Raw genomic sequence first — 19,886 nt, forward strand, 5'->3', positions numbered from 1 at the left:
GGAAGGCAGTGGAGGATGACCCAAGGGCTTGGGCCCCTGCACCCATATGGGAGACCAGGAGGAAGCACCTGGCTCCTGGCTTCGGATAGGTACAGTTCCGGCCGTAGCAGCCATTTGGGGGGTAAACCAACAGAATGAAGACCTTTCTCTCTGTCTGTCTCTCTCTCTCACTGTCTATAACTCTACCTGTAAAGTAAATACAAAAAAAAAGTTTTGATGGTTCTCAAAATAATAATTCAAAATGGCTTTGTCAATATTTCAGAAACTGCACATCCCCAATTAACTTCAATAATGGGATAGAGGAAAGGAAACCTGATTTAATGATACATTTCCCATAGAACCATGCAGTAGGATAAACTGTTAATTTAATAAAACCATCAACAGATTATACCTTAAGCATGTTTCTTGTTTCTGAAAAGAATCGTCAACCAATCTTTACTCTTAAAACCATTAGAACAGTATGTCTTAGCTATATCTCTTCTTCCTACAGTCTTCTAAATTTATTTTTAGTGAGGTAAAATAATAGAATTGAACAGAATTTGTCTCCACAAACTTGTGCAGATGTTTAAACCATAAAGTCTCATGTTAATTGCTAATGAATTAATGGTTTATCAAGTAGCATGGAGGCTTGATCCCATTATGATGTCTGGAAGTGGGACCCTCAGGAAGGGATTGGATTTATTAGTTTGCTGGGGTGAAGACCCATTACTGAATCCTGATGGCATTACAGGGAGAGACCACAGAGAAGACAGACGAAGAGTATGTCCCCTGCATCTCGCTGCTTCCTGACTAAAATGTGGTGGTTTCTTGTAACCTCACCAGTTACCTCATCAATAGAGCTAACTGATCTCAGACTGTGAACCTCCAAAACAGAAGCTGAAATAAACTTTCTTCCTTCCTAATTTGCCCCTCTCTGATATTTCAGTTAAAGTAAGAAAAAGCTGACCAGCACAGTATCATTGCCAGTGAAGACATGGATGTTTCTCAAAAGAGGGACATTGCTATGTAGGAGACCAGATATAGTGTTCAACTAAAAATGTTAACACTACACTGACAGGCAAGAGAATATTCCTCCCATTATGCCTTCATGATAACGTTTAAGATCCTCAAACCATGGCCATTCATACGTCTGCCACCATCCCAGTTCTCAGAGAACACAACTGGAAGCATTGCATTGTAGATATTCAGTCAAAGATGCAATCTTGTCCAGTCTCTGCCTTTAGCAATTGAAGCACTATCTATTGCACTCACAGAAGAAGGAAATGATTCTCAAAACATATCTACTGCTAGAATTCATTTGTCCTGACACCTACTCAGTGTGCCTTTCACAAAAGTGAAGCCAATACTAATTAGTAATGATATATAGGGTTTCTGTATGTCAGTCCCTCAATATAATCTTGCAGTCATAACTCAATTGAGGCTATAAAATTAAGAAGGTAAACCACGTGCAAAAGTCATGTAGATTGCTTTAAGTGAGATAAAAAGGAGGTAGTTGATAATGGCATAGAGAATGTCATCATGGTATTAAGATATAACTTGATTTTGCCAGTGATGAGATGTATTATCTTGGAAGTGTTATCTAGCCTTTTTATGCCTGGGGTTTCTAAGTGCTAAAATGGAAATATAAATAGCATCTATATCATAGGGTCATTGTAAAGATTACATGAGAAAACATACATTAAACCTTTATGGTAGTACTTAGAATAGATTAAATGCTCAATTAACTAGCAATATACACTGAGTTTATTTATTAAGAAGCACTGCTCCTTTCATAGAAAATCTAGAAAATAGCATCATGCCTTCAACGCTTCCCAAGACAGAGAATAGTTGCTTCAATTGATATTTTGTTCCAAGTTTGGATGTGTCATACTCACCCTTTCTCCTTCTGCAAGTCTAATGACCTATCAAAGTTGAGATGCCTATCAAATAACAAAGATGATTATCTCTGCTTGACAATGTCAGCTGAGATTAGAAAGAATTGGAATATTTCAACTTTACAACACTAGATCATGTCACACTGATAGGTCTAAGAGTCAAAGGGATCACACAAACAAGACTAGTGTCTGCAAATACTGACTGATAGAATAAAAAAGGGAGAGAACGATACAACATGGGAAGCAGGATACACAGCAGACTCATAGAATGGCAGATGTCCTAAACAGAACTCTGGCCTCAGAATCAGCCCTTAAGGCATTTGGATATGGCTGAAGAGCCCATGAGAGTATTTCAGGCATGGAAAGCCAAGACACCCTGGCAAAAAAAAAAAACAAAACAAAACAAAAAAAAAACACCTAAATGAAAGATCTCTGTGAAATCCCAGTAGAAAGAACGGGGCCATCAAAGAAGGAGGTAACTTTCTCTGAAGGGAGGAGAGAACCTCCACTTTGACTATGACCTTGTCTAAATAAGATCGGAGTTGGAAAACTCAAAAGGCCTCCACAGCCTTGGCAACTCATGACTAGAGCCTAGGGAGATTTCTGACGCCATAAACAAGAGCGTCAAATTGTTAAGTCAACAACAGGAGTCACTGTGTACTTACTCCTCACGTGGGATCTCTGTCCTTAATGTGTTGTCCAATGTGAAGTAATGCTGTAACTAGTACTGAAACAGTATTTTACACTTTATGCTCTGCGTGGGTGCAAACTGATGAACTCTTTACTTAATATATGCTAAAGTGATCTTCTGTGTATAAAGATAATTGAAAATGAATCGTGATGTGAATGGAATGGGAGAGGGAGTGGGAAATGGGAGGGGTGTGAGTGGGAGGGAAGTTATGGGGGGGGGAAGCTATTGTAATCCATAAGCTGTACTTTGTAAATTTATATTTACTAAATAAAAGTTAAAAAAATGATAAATGTGTAAGGAGATAGATATGTTTACACTGATTTGAACATTCCACAATGTATACATGTGTTGAAACATCACATGGTACTCCATAAATATATATAAACTATATGTATCAATTTTTGACAGAAACAAAAAATAAACTTTGAAAAATTATGTTTTAAAGATAAAAAAAAAACACTAGATCATGGAAACATCTCAGAATTCACAAAGTATCCCCCGTTATATGTCACAGTAACTACTGATGATTCATTTCCTATGTCCTGAAAAAACTTTTCAGTGTCTCAAGATATTGGTCTTTGGACTCAGTGAGAAGGTCAACTTCTCACTCTGCTACCTACTGACTGAATGACCCGGGGCAACTCACTTCTCTATGAGTGTCAATGTTTTTATTTATAAATAAATACACCATAAGATGTTTTTGGAAGGCGTAAATAATTTAAGTCCACTTTTAGTTGCTCTTTATCAACATTATCAACAACTAACGAAGAGTAGACCTGATTTTGGCCATGGATGATTCCTGGGTCCAAAATACTTTCTATGCGACGTATGTGCCAACCTAACTTCAGCAAATAACTCTCAAACACTGCTTCTGTGCATCTTTTTCTCCTTTTCCAACATGATGGCACCATTTTGAACAATAATCTCGATGCTTAACAAGCTCATCCCCTCTCTGACACATTCATTGTTAAAGAAAGAGCTCACATTTCAGAATTGCTTTGGAGCCTTATTACTTAATTCTACTGGATAAAAATCAGAGCAGCTTCTCTGTTGAGACTTTAGCAAGCCTAGCTGACACAGAAACTCCAGAAAGTTAGTGCCACAAGACTCCACTGTCACTCAAGGGGGCCAAAGCAGGACTCACTATTCAAAACTGTTTCTAGAACTCTGCCTGCACCTACAGTTCCAAAATCATCTAATAATGATACCCCAAGGATGATATTTCAAACGTCGCCATCAGCTGCCCGATTACTTTTATACTTGAAACATCCTTGGCCCCATTAAAGATCTGAAAACATCATTAAAAGAAAGATTTCTGGCTGGCGCTGCGGCTCACTAGGCTAATCCTCCACCTAGTCGCGCCGGCACACCGGGTTCTAGTCCCGGTCGGGGCGCCGGATTCTGTCCCAGTTGCCCCTCTTCCTGTCCAGCTCTCTGCTGTGGCCCGGGAGAGCAGTGGAGGATGGCCCAAGTGCCTGGGCCCTGCACCCCATGGGAGACCAGGAGAAGCACCTGGCTCCTACTTTTGGATCAGTGTGGTACGCCGGCCGCAGCGGCCATTGGAGGGTGAACCAGCGGCAAAGGAAGACCTTTCTCTCTGTCTCTCTCTCTCACTGTCCACTCTGCCTGTCAAAAAAATAAAATAAAATAAAAAGATTTCTAAAAACCATTGGTTTAAAAACTAAGGGACAGAAAAAATAATTAGAATCTATTTTTTGAAATGCTTCATCTGTGAACTTATTAAAAATATGAAAAAAATAAGCTTTAGCTCAAATGTCCCTCAGTTACCCAGACATGTGCTCACAATTTAAATCTCATGAATAGTTTAGAACAAAAGAGATTTAGTTAACTACATTTATTGGATGCACAGTATATATTAGCTTTTTTAAAAAATTATTTTATTTATTTGAAAGGAAAGGCAGAGTTATAGAGAAGCAGAGAGAGAGAGAGAGAGAAAGGTCTTCCATCCGCTGGTTCACTCCCCAGATGGCTACAATAGCTGGAGCTGCCTCGAAACAAAGCCAGGAGCCAGGAGCTTCTTCGGGGTCTCCCACACAGGTGCAGGGGCCCAAGGACGGAGCGCAGATGGGATGCCGGCACTGCAGGCCAGGGCTTTAACCTGCTGCACCATAGCGCCAGCCCCTGTATTAGCTTTGTACCACTACAGCAAAAAGACCTGAAAGCTGCTTCGGAAAGAACGAAGTCGGCTTTGGCTCACAGTTCTGGAGGTTCCCGGTCCAAGGCCAGGCAGCCCCATTGGTCTGCAGGTGGCAGAGATCAAATGTGAAGTACTTGCAGAGGAAGGGTCAGGTAGGCAGACAGGAAGCAAAGAACGTGGCCGCATCTCAGGCTTTTATCACCAGCTCTATCACGAGAACTCCCTTCCTAGGGCACATCCCTAATGACCACATGATCTCCCACCAGAATCACTCCTGAAACACCATAACTGGATCAAGTACCTACTCTCTTAGTACCATTACCTTATGACTTTGGACTTTAAAGTCCTACATGAATGTGGGGGCTACATCATGCTCCAACCATAGCATAAAACATAAAGCAACTTTCTAGTCAGCACATAGGGAAGAAAATACAATTATTTCTCCCCTCAATAAAATAATAATGCACTCATATTACCAAGATGTAAAGAGCCACACTGGCAGAGTAGGTGACGTGACTCGGCGTGAAGGAGTCAGAACCGTAGAAGATATCTGAGGAGACAGACGTCCAAACTGAAGCCCACAGAGGTGGAGACAGGAAGGAGGTTGCTCAAACATGCCAGGGTGGAAACAGGAAAGCTGGTGTAAAACTTGTGTGCCAATACTGAAGACTCTAGAATTCAATCAAAATGCCACAAATGGTAGACACGAAATTAATTCACTGCAACATGGCGATCATTTCACAATTTATCTCTTTATAAAAACACCAATTTGTGTACATTACACATATCTAATTTTCATACATCAATGATATCAGTTTTAAAAAGTAAAATAAAATTCACAAGGAAACCTGGCCAAGGGAATGTTAATGTAACACCACGTGTAATGAAGAGGTAAGAAAAAAACAATAGGGGCCGGCACTGTGGCATGGCAGATTAAGCTGCTGCCTGCAGTGCCAGCATCCCATATGGGCATTGGTTGGAGACCCGGCTGCTCCATTTCCGATCCAGCTCTCTGCTATGGCCTGGGAAAGCAATAGAAGATGGTCCAAGTCCTTGGCCCCTGAACCCACATGGAAGACCTGGAAGAAGCTCCAGGCTCCTGGCTTCAGATCAGTGCAGCTCTGGCCATAGCGGTCATCTGGGGAGTGAACCAGTGGATGGAAGACCTCTCTCTCTCGCTCTCTCTCCCTCCCTCCTTCCCCTTCTCTCCCTCTCTCTCCCTCTCCCCCTCTCCCTCTTCTTTTCTCTATGTGTAACGCTGACTTTCAAGTAAATAAGTAAATCTTTAAAAAAATCACAAGAAAAAAAAACATGATAAAGATCTGAGAGTACTTGAGTACTTCGAAAGATTCATAAAAATAACTATTATGAAAAAACTATGAATTTAAATTTTTTAGACTTAAACATCTTTTAATTCCATTTTTCCATAAGCTTTTCGAATACTCTCACAGTTTTGGGGATTCTTTTATCCTCAAATAATTTCTACATATTCTTAAATGTTCTACACAAAACCTCTGCTGTTGAGGTGAAAAATCATTCCTCCTCTTTGCTGTGGCACTGGTCATCCATGAACTGCTTCTGAGTGTTTCATGAAAGACAAAAGTTAGCATCTAAAATCATTGGACCTGTATGTTTTGATGTAGGTTTTTTTTTTTTTTTTTTTTTTAAGTTTCTGACCTGTTTTAAAGGGAGCCCTTAGCCTAGGGCGAGTTTGAGGCATTAACATTGAGTTCCCTGATAAAATGGCAAGGGACTGAAGGAGAGGACAGAGATCTTAAATTAACTCTCATCACGACCAGGGACTCGGGGAGTGAGGTCCTGCTCCAGAAAGCACTAGTACTCATGGACGCTGACAGATTCCAAGAAAACGGACATTGCATTGCGCTGTCAGTGTGGGTACCTCCACGCCACGGAGTGTCTCAAGCAATCCCAGCTGTTAGGGGTGTGGGCTGCCAAGTACAGATCCAATCTGTCCCCTCTCCTAAAATGAGGTTGATTCTCATTATTCTGAAGAAGTCACACACAAGCTGTTAGCAATGTGCTCAAGTGAAAAGCAAACCATATTGAGTAGTTGCAACATTCCGTGTCTCAGCAAGCAATATAAACCGACTCTGCCCAAAGCCTCAACATTGCAGCAATTTCTGGGGCCATCTGACAATAGCCGAGACAAAGGAAGAATGAAGCCTGTCACACACACCGCGCTAGCCAGGCTTCACTCTTGAGATTCTGAACAGACAGAAGGGAAGCATTGTTTAGTTACTCAGCTCCCTCCTCCCTGCTGTGTTACAACACAGTCCCAGCACAGCCTGCCCTGGCTGCCTGCTGATGGAGGCTCCCCCAGCTGCACGTGCTACCCCCGGGCATCAGTGAATGCAGTGGTGTGTGAATATACCTGCAGGAAATAGCACATGTAGGCACTCACACATTTCATTAGGAAAAATAAATGGAGGGACATGAATGGACCATTCAAAAAGGCACAAAAGTAATAAATATAGGAGAAAAGACAATAATAAGACCAAAACACATCTTCAAGCATTGAATAAAATAAGGAAGCATTTTCCATTAAAATCTGACAGTTTTTATTTTTAAAGACTTATTTAGTTAGTTGAAAGGCAGGAAGAGAAAGAGAGAGAGAGAGAGAAAGCAAGAGAAAGAGAGAATCTTCCATTCATTGGTTCACTCCCCAGATGCCCACAATAGCCAGGCTGGGTCAGGCTGAAGACAAGAGCCAAGAAATCTATCCAGATCTCCCACATGGGAGGCAGGAACCTTAGTACTTGAACTATCATCTGCTGCTTCCCAGGTGTGTTAGCAGGAAGCTGGATTTGAAGTGGAGCAACGGGGACTCGAACCAGCACTGTGGTATGGGATGCATGTGTCTCAAGCAGAGGTCTAAACCACTGCACCGCATCTCCTGCCCCAGTATAGGTATTTTAAAAAGCAAAAGAAGGAAACAAATAATTCAGGGGTGAGCACTTGGGCTACTGGTTAAAACATCAGTTAAAATGCCCACATACTCTGTCAGGGTACTTAGATTTGAGTCTCAGCTCCAACTACTGATTTCAGCTCCCTGGTAGTGTGCACCCTGGAAGACAGCAATCATGGTTCAAGTGACTGGGTTCCTATTATGTGGTCCTGGTCTCAGCTGTCGCGACCATTTTGGAGTGAACCAATAGATGGGAGATTTGTTTGTTTATCTATTTCTCCCTGTCTCTCGAGTAAGTTTTCTTATTTAAAAGATTCATTTATATGGAAGGCAGAGCAACAGAGTGGAGGGAGGGGAGAAACATACACGCACAGAGACAGAAACAGAAGAAACAGAGAGAGATTTTCCATTTGCCCATCACTATTAACCACAAAAGCCAGGAATGGCCCATGCTGAAGCCAGAAGCCAGAAGCCAGGAACTCCATCCTATATGGTTGGCAGAGGCCCAAACATGTGAGCCATCTTCTGCTGCCTTCCCAGACATGTTAGTAGGAAGCCTGATCTGAAGCAGAGTAGCTGGGACTTGAACAAGTACTCCCATTGGGGATGCCAGTGTCACAAGTGGTGACTTAACCAGTTGTGCAACATCACTAGCCCCATCAAATAAATTTCATAAGAAATTCATGACAGATGAATTTTTTTAGTGATTTATTTTATTTTCTTGAGAGGCATAGTTACAGAGAGAGAGAGAGGGAGAGACATAGAGAAAAAGGTTTTTCATCTGCTGGTTCACTCTCCAAACGGCCAAAACGGCCGAAGCTGAGATGATCCGAAGCTAGGAGCCAAGAACTTCTTCTAGGTCTCCCTTGTGGATGCGGGGGCCCAAGCACTTGGGCCATCTTCTATTGCTTTATCAGGCTATCAGCAGAAAGCTGGATCAAAAGTGGAGCAGCCAGGACTCGAACCGGCACCCAAAATTGCAGATGCTTAACCTACTATGCCACAGTGCCTGCAACTGATGAATTTTTAAGGAATTTAGAATGTGTGTATGTTGTTAAAATGTTGACACAAATTTTTGTTTAATTACTTTAGAGGCAAAGAGACAGAGAGAACTCCCCCATCCACTGGTTCACTTCCAAAATGTCTGCAACATCTGGGGCGCGGCCAGACTGAAGCCAGGAGCTGCAAACTCAGTCTAAGTCTCCCATGTATACCACAGGAACCCAACTACTTGCCCTATTACCTGCTGCCTCTCAGAGTCTACATTAGCAAGAATTGAAATAGGGAGCAGAGCCTGAACTCGAACCCAGGCACTCCAAAATCAGATGCTGGCATCCAAATGTCTGCCTTGGAGCAAACTTCTGAAAAGCAGTTCGCCAAAAAAATACTTGCTATCTTTGAAAAGATTCCAAGAGAAAAACAGGAAGAGTTCCATGTACAAAAATGTTTACTACAATCCTTTCACATGGTAAAATAAATGAATAAATAAACATAAAATTAGGGAAAAACCTATTGAGAAATATGATAAAACAAATAAATGCTTAAGAAAATCACACAGGGCCAATGAAAATCTGTTTATAAAAACTATTTTACCTGGGAGTTCTATGATTTTGAGTACTTCTAGCATGCATAAAAGTACATGTAATGATTATAAATACTTCATAAAAGGAAAAAACCAGGACATTAAATTCTATATGTCCCATGATTATAATTATGCACAAAAATTCCCTTTGAATAAAAGATGTCTAGAGAGAAATAATCCAAAGTATTAACCAGGCCTCTGTTTGGTGATAAAATTATAGGGATTTTTTTCTAGTCTCTCTACTTCCAAAACTATAACTTCTCCTAAATATAAGCTCATCATTTTTACTATGAGGTACTAAAATAGAAAAATGTCTGAGCTAGAATAGTCACCTTTTTAGTTTTTTAGCAAATATTCATTGAGTTCTTCCTATGATCACAAAATCCTAGGTATCAAAGGAGAGATAAATACATACGAGATATATTTCACACTCTCCACAAGCTTACAGAAAATGTAACAGGGCAATTGAATAGAAAAATAGAAAAAATAAACTCATCAAAAAGTGAATGAGTTGAATTCATAAGTTTATAGTGACATTGTGCAAGATGAAGTTAATTTCACGGAGTTTTGTCCCTTCCTATGTGTTGGTAATCTGGATGAACACCCTCAATTAGTAATTCTACAGAATGTAGACTTAATGCAACAGGAAAATTTATCCAGGCCAAGGAAAGAAACCAGAAAGAATTGTCTGCAAAGCTATGTTCTCCCCTTTTCTAATCTGCCTGTGCTCATCTATAAGTAATTTTATTCTTATATTATCTTGTAACCTTAGGAAATCCCCAAAGAGCAGATTGTAGATAACATCTTGAGAACAAATTTCACTCATTTTGTGAATTCACTCTATAATAACATTTTCTGTGACAAGAAGCTCAAAACTTTTTTCAAGGCAGTGTGTTCCATTTGTGGACAGTTGGGTTCATTCATCACATTCACATCACATTGGGTTCATTCATCTTTACACAGATGAATAAGGACAGGCCCTTGCCCTCAGAGAGCTCATGAGGCAAAAGGAAATCCATGGAGCAAACATAAATATAAACTATTGGGCAGGGTCAGGAGCCCTGAGCACTCTCCTGGGTATTTAACTGCATTTGGGGGATGGACATCAAGGAAAGAATGGCTACTTCTACATGGCAATGAGCCTAGTCCACAGTGCCATTAAAAATGAAAAAAAAAATGAAATCATAATTGTATACATTTAGACAAACTCTTTTTCTAAGATTTTCTTATTTATTTAAGAGGCAGAGTTACAGACAGTGAGAGGGAGAGGAGAAAGAGAGAGTTCTTCCATCATTCCCCAAACAGCCACAACTGCCAGAGCTGCACTGATCTGAAGCCAGGAGCCAGGAGCTTCTTCCAGGTCTCCCACGTGGGTGCAGGGGCTCAAGCATTTGGGCCATCTTCTACTGCTTTCCCAGGCCATAGCAGAGAGCTGGATTGGAAATGCAGCAGCCAGGACTCAAACCAGTGCCCATATGGGATGTTGGCACTGTAGCCAGTAGCTTTACCCACTGCACCACAGCAGGGGCCCCCCTACATCTGTTAAGATAATAGATAACAATACTCAGACTTCTTATTTTAAAAAAAATCACATATTTTTGACACAGAACCAACCTTTTTCCAGCACAGAGCAAAGAAATACTACCAATCCATAAATTTGGCAAAAAATTAAAAAAAAAAACAAAAACAAATGCAAGGTCTAAGGGGAGCATCAGTCAGCACAAAACATGAATTTAAGATAGAAAAACAGCCTGTAGTCTTGACCTGGAGGGTCTGCAGGAAGAGACTCAAACTAGTCACGATGATGGGATTGGACTAGTTGCTCCCTGGGGTAGGCGCGTTCTCTAAGTATCTGTCAATCTGTTCAAGTGCCATGTGAAGTGATTTCACATGCATGCAACTCTGGGTGTACAAAGTCAATCATTCCAGCAGAGAAGACAAGCAATGACAACATACAGCAGAACCCTGCTCTGAAAACCATCTGACTCCTCAATGAGTTCCTGAGGGAGCTCGTGTTCCGTGCCCTGAAAGCTTCATTTAAAAACACGAATGATGATCATCTACTGGGAAAAGTTTAAGAACAGTCCTGCCTAAAAGGGAAGGAGAGGTACTCCAGAAAATTTGCAAGTCATTGTCAACCTTTGGAGCGAGCCTGTGTCAGAGGAGACCAGCCTGCTGCTATGCCATCCAATAGACTCAGCCTCTCATCCACTTCTCTGTCTCACCTTTTGATCATTTGATTGGATACTGGACACTCTGTCTACTCCATGGGGATATATGAAAACGAAAGACAACTGGAAACAAAATATTATACTGAATTCCTGGCTAGAGACATTTTCAAATATAGTATACAATAATAGAAGGTAAAAAATATGGCTACAATATGATTTGGACTACATGTGCACTTTTGCAGCCCATTTCTCGATCACATACAACAGCCCTGTATGTTAGGATGGTAGTAACTGATCAAACTACGTTTGGGATGACATGTTCTGGTGAATGTTGCCAACTTAGATTTTCAGAATCAATTTTTCTACTCCAAATCAGACTCCATGAGGATGTGAAAACAGTCTCTCCCATATCTCATCTCTTCCCTCTCTCTCTCTTTTTTTAAAGGTTTATTTACTTATTTGAAAGGCACAGTTACACAGAGAAAAAGAGGCAGAGAGAAAGAGAGAGAGAGAGAGAGAGAGAGAAAGAAAGAGAGAAACCATCCACTGGTTCACTCCACAATTGGCTGCAACAGTTAGAGCCAAGTAGATCCACAGCCAGGAGCCGGGAACTTCTGCCAGGTCTCCCACCTGGGTACAGAGGCCCAAGGACTTGGGCCATCTTCCACTGAGAGGCAGATTGGAAGCGGAGCAGCCAGTACTCAAACTGGTACCCATATGGGATGCTGGCACTGCAGGCAGCAGCTTTACCCACTACACCACAGCACCAGCCCCACTTCCCTTTCTTGCTAATCAGCTACTAAAGGAAAAAATTTCTAAGTATTCTTTGGAGGAGTTTCAAGACATAACTAAATTGACTACCTTTCTAGTCCATTTAACATGAAAGTAAAATAATATCAAAACTACAACACTAAAATCCCTGCCATTTAAAATAAATATATGGAGCTTTAGGCTTATCTAGGTGAATTAGCACTGATGGCCTCTAGATTAATTTGCTCATCATGAAACAAAAAGGTAGGCTGAGCTTATCATTTTCAAACTAAGGATAATGCCCAAGGCTTAAAAATGTCAATGACTTTAAAAAAAATCAATTTGCATCAATCAGCCCTAAATCCTCCTGTAAGTACTGCTCAAAACAAAAGCTTCTTAAATTATGTATAATCAGAAAAAAGAAATTGCCAATTTTCCGGGTCCCAAGTGTACATGAAACAAAAAACAATGTTTCTGTTGTTGCTATTCCCCTGACATTTCCCCCAGCCCTGCATCCCACATCCCGCAGTGAGCAGAAGAAATCAAGTCTGCCTGAGTCCCCTGGGCACGAATCATATTCCACAACGATGTGACTGACAGAACCGCAGCTCAGTCGGTGTAACTAGCAGAAGGAACCTCCCCCAAATCCCTCCAGTGTTCCCACTAATCTACCTCCACTTCAGAAAGAACAGGGGGAACTATAAACAAACTATCCTCCCCACCCACCCACACACACAGCTTGTCACTACCTGGATTTAGCAACAGCTCCCATTGAATGATGGCCCTGAAATACACAAGAAATAGCAAAACGGTGGCATGGTTAGCCAACCACATCTGAGCTGTCCCCACCCCTCAAACACTGGTCTGATGACTAATAGAAATTATTTTTGTAAGTTAGGCTAAAAGACTTTGGACAAAAATAAAACAAAAGGACAATACGGCATAGCAGTTAAGAGGCAGTTGGCCACGTGGCTTTTGGAGTCAGGCAAATCAAACTTCAAATTCTAACACTGACACTTGCTGTGGGATTTTTTTTTAATTTTTTTTAATATTTATTTATTTATTTGAAAAGCAGAGTGAGAGACATAGATTTTCCGTCTGCTAGTTCACTCCCCCTAATGGCCACAATGGCTGAAGCTGGGCCAGCCTGAAGCCAGAAACTCCATCTGGATCTCCTACATGTGGGTGACTGGGGCTTTCCCAAGCACATTGGCAGGGAACCGGATCAGAAGGGGAACAGCAGCCAGGACTCAAAACAGTGCTCAGAGGATCAGCATTGTGGCATAGTGGGTAAAGCTACCACCTGCAATGCCAGCATCCCATATGGGTGCCACTTCAAGTCTCACTGCTCAACTTCCAAGCCAGCTCCCTGTTAATGAACCTGGAGAGCAGTGGCAAGTTTGTGCTCCTGCACCCACTTGGGAAACTCAGATGAAGCTCCTGGTCCTGGCTTCAGTCTGGCTCAGTCCTGGCTATTGCAACCATCTGGGGAGTGAATCAGCAGATGGAAGATATCTTTCTCTCTCTCTCTCTCTCTCTCTCTCTCTCTCTCTCTCTCTCTCTCTCACACACACACACACACATTCTGTAGCTCTTTCAATAAATAAATAAATCTAAAAACAACAACAACACAGTGCTCCAAATGTGGGATGCCACATCACAAGTGAACAAGTTATCTGTGACCTTCAGCTTCTTCCCATAACAAAGGAATTATGATAGCTCTTCACATGTGTTTTTTCAATGGTAGTTTTATTACCATTGTCTTCTTAACAGAAGATTCTTGGAATCACAAACAGCCTCTGCTTATTTTACACCCAGTCTCCTGCAGACCAAGGAGGATTTCCTTGTCCTGGGATTTAACCTCAAAACATAATGATTTAATAAAAATGTGTTAGGAATGAGATCATCTCAGGTCTTCAGCAGAGTAGAATTACAGTCATGTTGGAGAAAGCAAGTTGAAGTTACCTTTTAACATGCATTGACAACACATGCTTATTTTTAAATAAGTGCAACTCTGCTTTCTAGCTCTGTCAGCTAAACCTGAGAGAGGGGGTCCTGCCACACGACAGAGCACTGTTCCGTGCTCACTGGAAACGACAGAAGGGCTAGGGAGAGCTGAGAGAGCAGTGCACTTGGAATCAAAGCCAGATGTACCTTGACTTTTTGGGAATGAGCATTTATTTGTGCAAGCAGAAGCAGTCTGGGTTGGGGCAGAGAAAGAGCAGCAGAGGAGAAATCACTACAAACCATAAACAAAAACTCAGTCTTCAAGATCGACAGCTTCTCTTGGGACTTCCCAAGGGAACTAATTAGTGCCAGCTGCTGGGGAGGGTTTGGTCTTATCAACCTAGGTGCTAACACCCACCTGCGCCACACCTCCATCCTATGGAGCAGCAAAGCCTCCATTAATGAGGCTTAGAACCAATCACCCCACAGAGACTCCTGCTAAGGCCCCCGGTGCAGATGTTTTAGGAGAACCAGCAGGGAAAGTCCCTTAAATTCTATTGCCTTATTGGAAACCAAGACATTTTAAAATAATGGTTGGGCCAATTTCTTCCTGTTCCTCTTTTTCTTTTTGCTCTTTGTCAATGCCGACCATGTGCCTCGTGTGCAAACTGACCTACTACCCCTCTGACTGCAGAGCCCAGCTGCTTCCTTAGGTGAAAGACATGATGTCACCAGGAGCAGACCATAAAGCCAGGCAAAGAACAAGTGGCAAGAATTAGGACTATCTCCAGAATCATCGTCTCCAGTGACAGTGCCAGACACAGTTAATATGAGCTCCATGGACCGGTTAAAGCAGAATTTGGCAACCTGGGGGAAGCTTCCCTGCCAAATTGCTCTTGCAATAAAATTCTTCATGGTGTTTTAACTGCTTCAATCCACAGAGCTCGGAGGCCCTGTGAAGCCAGACAAGCTGACAAGAGTTTCCTTATCTGGTTGGAGCAACACTCTTCCTCCTGCAGGCAAACCTACCTGTTTTCCGTATCCATCAAGCAGCAGACATGGATGAGAACCTAACCTGAGCAACACACTCTGGAAAGAAACAAATTCCGCATGGTCCAAAAAACAGACACAAACATGAATAAAGTTACCACATTTGGTGACACCACCTGTGAAAACTAATAAACCACAACAAAACCCTAAGGATTTATGTAAAAGAAACCAATAGATAAACACAGGAAATACTCCCCAAAGGAGATCAGAGATGAGTTTGATTTTTTAAACAGTGAGACTGATTGGAGGAATGGGTAAATATATGGAAGCAAAGTTTTAGAAGTGGGAATGCACAATAAAATAGCCCCAAAGCAAAACATTCAGTTACTTCAATGGTATTCAGATTCTCCTGAAGTTCAAATGTTCACAAAAACCATCAAAGGGAAATAAATGATAGTTTCCTAAATTTTGTGTAGACCAAACTCTCCATGACACAATTCCATTGCCATAGCTAAGCAGCAGCCAATTAATTCGGCTTCAGTACAAACAGAATAGGAATGTGATAGGCTACAGCAATCACAAAAACATTAGGACAAACCCTTGCCCCAACCCCATCCTCTATCTTGCAAGCAGCAGCTTTCTCCATGAAAAAAGTAGAATTGGGGAAGAATCGGGGAAGACAGCCCAAGCAAAACAGAATAGAGGGAGTGGACACTAAGTTTACTGGGCCAATGGACTGTGATTTCTCAGAAAGCATGCAGTATCGCTGGTTGCCAAGTTTAGCAGCATTTGTCAGTGTTCATGTCAACAAAAAGCATATCAATCACACTGAGCTGGTATGGAACCAGGGGCATAGGTTACATCTTCAGGATTTTTTTTTTTTTTTGCCTGGGAAAAGTTCTTGACATCACAAGGACTTGACAGAGCTAGAGGGGAATGGGACATTCTGCTCATATACCTCATTCCATCCTAGACTATGATAACTCTCAGTTTGACAGCTGAGAGTAGAGAACATTGAGTGCAATCCTCCCTCAGACAGGGCCCTTGGAATTCACACACTCATTTTTTCAACAGTGACGTATCAAGTACTTACCAAGTGCACATGCGACTATGCCAACACCAAGGACACGGTGACAGAACTTACAGGCACGCTTCCTGCTCTGGACGGATTATGGAAGGGAGGGCACATCCTGAGATGCGGAACCACAGTTGACACTTGCTAAAATGGTAGAAAAAGCGAAGGGGTTGTGTTTTGATCACCCGATCTTCACCCTGTGGTTGAGGGAGGAATTCTCGTCCTGAGGATGATAGTGCCTGATCTTATGACATCCAGCATGAGACAAATAAGATTCACAAGCATAGCAGTCACATGGCCCCTCAGCGCAGGGGAGGCACACAGACTCTGAACTCAGAAAAGTCCCTTTTCTTGGCCCATTCCTGTTCCCTACATGGCAAATGGCTCAGGTACACAGAGGGTGCTAAGTTAGGTCCCCACGGGGCGTCTCAAGTTCAACATCAACACCCAGCTAGCTCCCCAAAGAAGTGCTGCCCTTGTCCTGGGAGTACACAGCTCTCTCCCAAGTCTGTGGGGGTAGGGCACTTCCCTGGAGCAGCCTCTTTGAGAGCTGTACTTCCCACAAAGTTCACAGAGAAACACGGCTCTGTGTCTGCCCGGGACCTTAGGTTCAGTAGTACAGGCTGCAGTGTCAGAAGTGCGGAGCGTGCCCTTCCTTCCTGAGAGCAGACAGCTTGGGAGAAGCAGCTGCCCACAGACAAAGGAAGCAGGGTGTCTGTCCCGGCAAGGCTTGCCAAGAAGTAGCAGAAGGCAGGAAGTGGGAGCCACATGCCACAGGAAGAACCCGCAGATGTTTGCAAGGGCTGGGTCCACCGTTGTCTCTCAAGGAGGAGTCCAAACTCTTGCCCTGAGCGCCGTCCTATCCTCGTGCCTAGAGTGGTTAAACGTCTCAGGAGGGTGGCAACAGTTCACTTCCCCACAACAGGGTCCTGGGAAGCCGCACGAAAGCAGACTCTTGAAAACGCAAAGTGAGGCAGAGCACTACTTATGAGATCTTTTGTTTTTTTGGGCAGGCAGGCAGAGTTGGACAGTGAGAGAGAGAGAGAGAAAGGTCTTCCTTTTCCGTTGGTTCACACCCCCCCCCCCAAATGGCCACTACAGCCGGTGCACTGTGCCAATCCAAAGCCAGGAGCCAGGTACTTTTCCTGGTCTCCCATGGGGTGCAGGGCCCAAGCACTTGGGCCATCCTCCACTGCACTCCCGGGCCACAGCAGAGAGCTGGACTGGAAGAGGGGCAACCAGGACAGAATCCAGCACCCTGACTGGGACTAGAACCCGGTGTGCCGGTGACATAGGCGGAGGATTAGCCTAGTGAGCCGCGGCACCAGCCTGCTTATGAGATCTTATAAAGAAGGATGCCTTGAAGTTCCAAAGATCAGCAATCTAAAGGCTCAGCAGGAAATAAAGAAAGGTGGCTGCTGCTGCCTCCAACTTGCTCACTTCTTTCTCCACATCCTCCACCATAGCCAGTTCCTCCCGGGCTGGTGCAGCTTCACCCCTGGGTAGCCTGTGCCTGGGAACAGGTTTACAGGTCATTTGGGAGGGGTGGGAGGCTCTACAAGCTCCAGAATCTGATTGCCAAACCCTGACCTCTAGATTCTGATTCCTGAACCTGATGCAGACAGGGAGGCAGTGAGCAAGGAGGAGCTTCAGCCCTCCTGTTCATCCCAAACCCCTGCCTTCCACACAGTGGCAAACCACTGCTTCAGTGAATCCACCACTCAGAGCCAGCCCCAACTAAAAATAACCAAGCTGGCTGCCAGCTGGGTCTGCATAAAAAACTTGGCCTTGTAATTGCTGTGGCTGACACTCCTACTCCCATCATGCACTTGATACTGTGACACTTCTGAGATTTCCTATAAAAGGCAGGGAAATTGGCAGTATTCAAACCTCACTCTGAACTCCATCCACTGCGAATATCCAACTAAATCCTGCCCCAGACACCTCCCTTTATGCCTCCAGATTATATAGCGCGATGACCCTGACCCTCTATGTGTACAGCTCACCCTTGAGCATGCCTGCATTCCCTTTTTAAGTGTGTATTTTTGCTTTGCATTTAGATAAATCTTATTCTCCCATGAACCTTAACTCATGTCTCATTCTCAAATTCTTTCCTGCACTGGGGACAAGAACCTAGCTCAAGCCATCCAACCACATCTTGACCCAACAACCCCATGACACACCCATGGTTGTGCACATGGTACATAGCAGTCCTCATCTCTGCCCCTGCCCAGTGCTAGATGTGCATACAGTCTAACTCAGTAAGTTTTATGAGTTTATTGCTAAGAGGCTACAGGCAGACATCTGCGTCACACCCATGTTACGGAATTCTCAGTGCTATCAGTGAAGTGGAAAGAGAAAGTCAGTGAACACATTTTTGCATGCATTCCATGCTCAGCCAAAATGCATAACTATGTTGTTCTATGCTACAGAGCAAATGATAATGTGCCAGACATTTTCATTCAGAGCAGATCTGGAGGATTAAAGAGACTATGAGCATCATCCCGGCCCTGTGTGGTTTCTACCCAGACTGCTCAAGGACTGTTTTGCTCTTTCTACTTCTCCTTTCATTGGATGGATCTTATCAAAATGACAGCTGAAGAGCACCAAGCTATGTGACAGAATGGAGAACTACACAAAAATAACAAGTAAATGAGAACATAAAACTATACGTATATTTTGGTTACAATTACCTTAGAAATATTCTTGCGGGAAAATATACAGTATACCATGTAAACAAAGAGTGGAAATATTTATCAGGGCCTGTGACTAGGTATCAGGTTCTTCTAGTAGCTATGATCGGGAAGGAACTATTTTGGGTGTGTGAGCACGTGCATGCATGCTTACCTGCTTGTAGCCTTCTATGTTTTCTAAGTTTATTCATGAGAGTAGAGTACATAAATAAAAATATTTAAAATATTTATTTACAAAAATAGAAAGATAATTAGAGCATTTTATAAAAACATTCTGGGCTGGCAATGTGGCATAGTGGGCTAAGCCTCCACCTGCAGTGCTGGAATCCCATATGGGCATCAGTTTGAATTGTGGCTGCTGCAATTCCATTCCAGCTCCCTGCTATGGCCTGGGAAAGCAGTGGAAAATGAGCCACGTGCTTGGGCCCCTGCACCTGTGTGGGAGATGTGGAGGAAGCTCCTGGCTCCTGGCTTCAGGTCGGCTCAGCTCCTACTGTTGCAGCCATCTGAGGAGGGAATTAGCTGATGGAAGAATAGTCTCTCTCTCTCTCTCTCTCTCTCTCTCTCTCTCTCTCTGCCTCTCTGTAACTCTGCCTTTCATATAAATAAATAAATCTTTAAAAAAATCAAAAAACAAACAAAACAACAACATGATGCTATACAACCTATTTATTATTGAGGATAAAGAGCTTGAACTGGAAGCATATGTACCCCAGCTTTGTCTCAGACTAACTACATGTTCTTGAGCAAAATGCTTACCCTCCAGCCTCAGTTTCCTTACCTATGAAAATGAGGAAACTGCCACCTACCCACAGGGTTTTCCTAGAAGTAAATATTATGACATTCATAAAAGGACCCCACTCGGTACAGATACTTGGAAACCCTCAGAGACATTGTGTTCTACCTTTATACAATTCCTCTGTTCAATGCAAGGATTCAACCTTCTGTTTTGATTGAGAGCTCTGTGCAGAGATTAGATTGTGCAGGGCTTAACAATGTTCAAAAACTTATCAGACAGCTGGTTCCAGA

At 42.8% G+C, this 19,886-nt stretch overlaps 1 protein-coding gene across 6 annotated transcripts in view; it reads right to left on the reverse strand.

Annotated features, from left to right (window-relative positions):
* Positions 1 to 19,886, reverse strand: part of PDE4D (phosphodiesterase 4D) — a 1,654,385-nt gene that overhangs the window by 1,351,371 nt on the left and 283,128 nt on the right. Inside the window, exon 1 of one of the 6 annotated variants that reach the window (XM_070056732.1) lies at positions 5,200 to 5,385. The exons of the other annotated variants lie outside the window; for them this stretch is intronic. The gene's annotated coding sequence lies outside the window, so the exon portion shown is untranslated. Of the gene's footprint in view, positions 1 to 5,199; positions 5,386 to 19,886 lie in introns of those variants that run through there. 6 annotated transcript variants of the gene reach the window in all.

This window comes from Oryctolagus cuniculus, chromosome 14 (genome assembly GCF_964237555.1).
Source record: "Oryctolagus cuniculus chromosome 14, mOryCun1.1, whole genome shotgun sequence".
In the NCBI taxonomy this organism is placed as follows: domain Eukaryota; kingdom Metazoa; phylum Chordata; class Mammalia; order Lagomorpha; family Leporidae; genus Oryctolagus; species Oryctolagus cuniculus.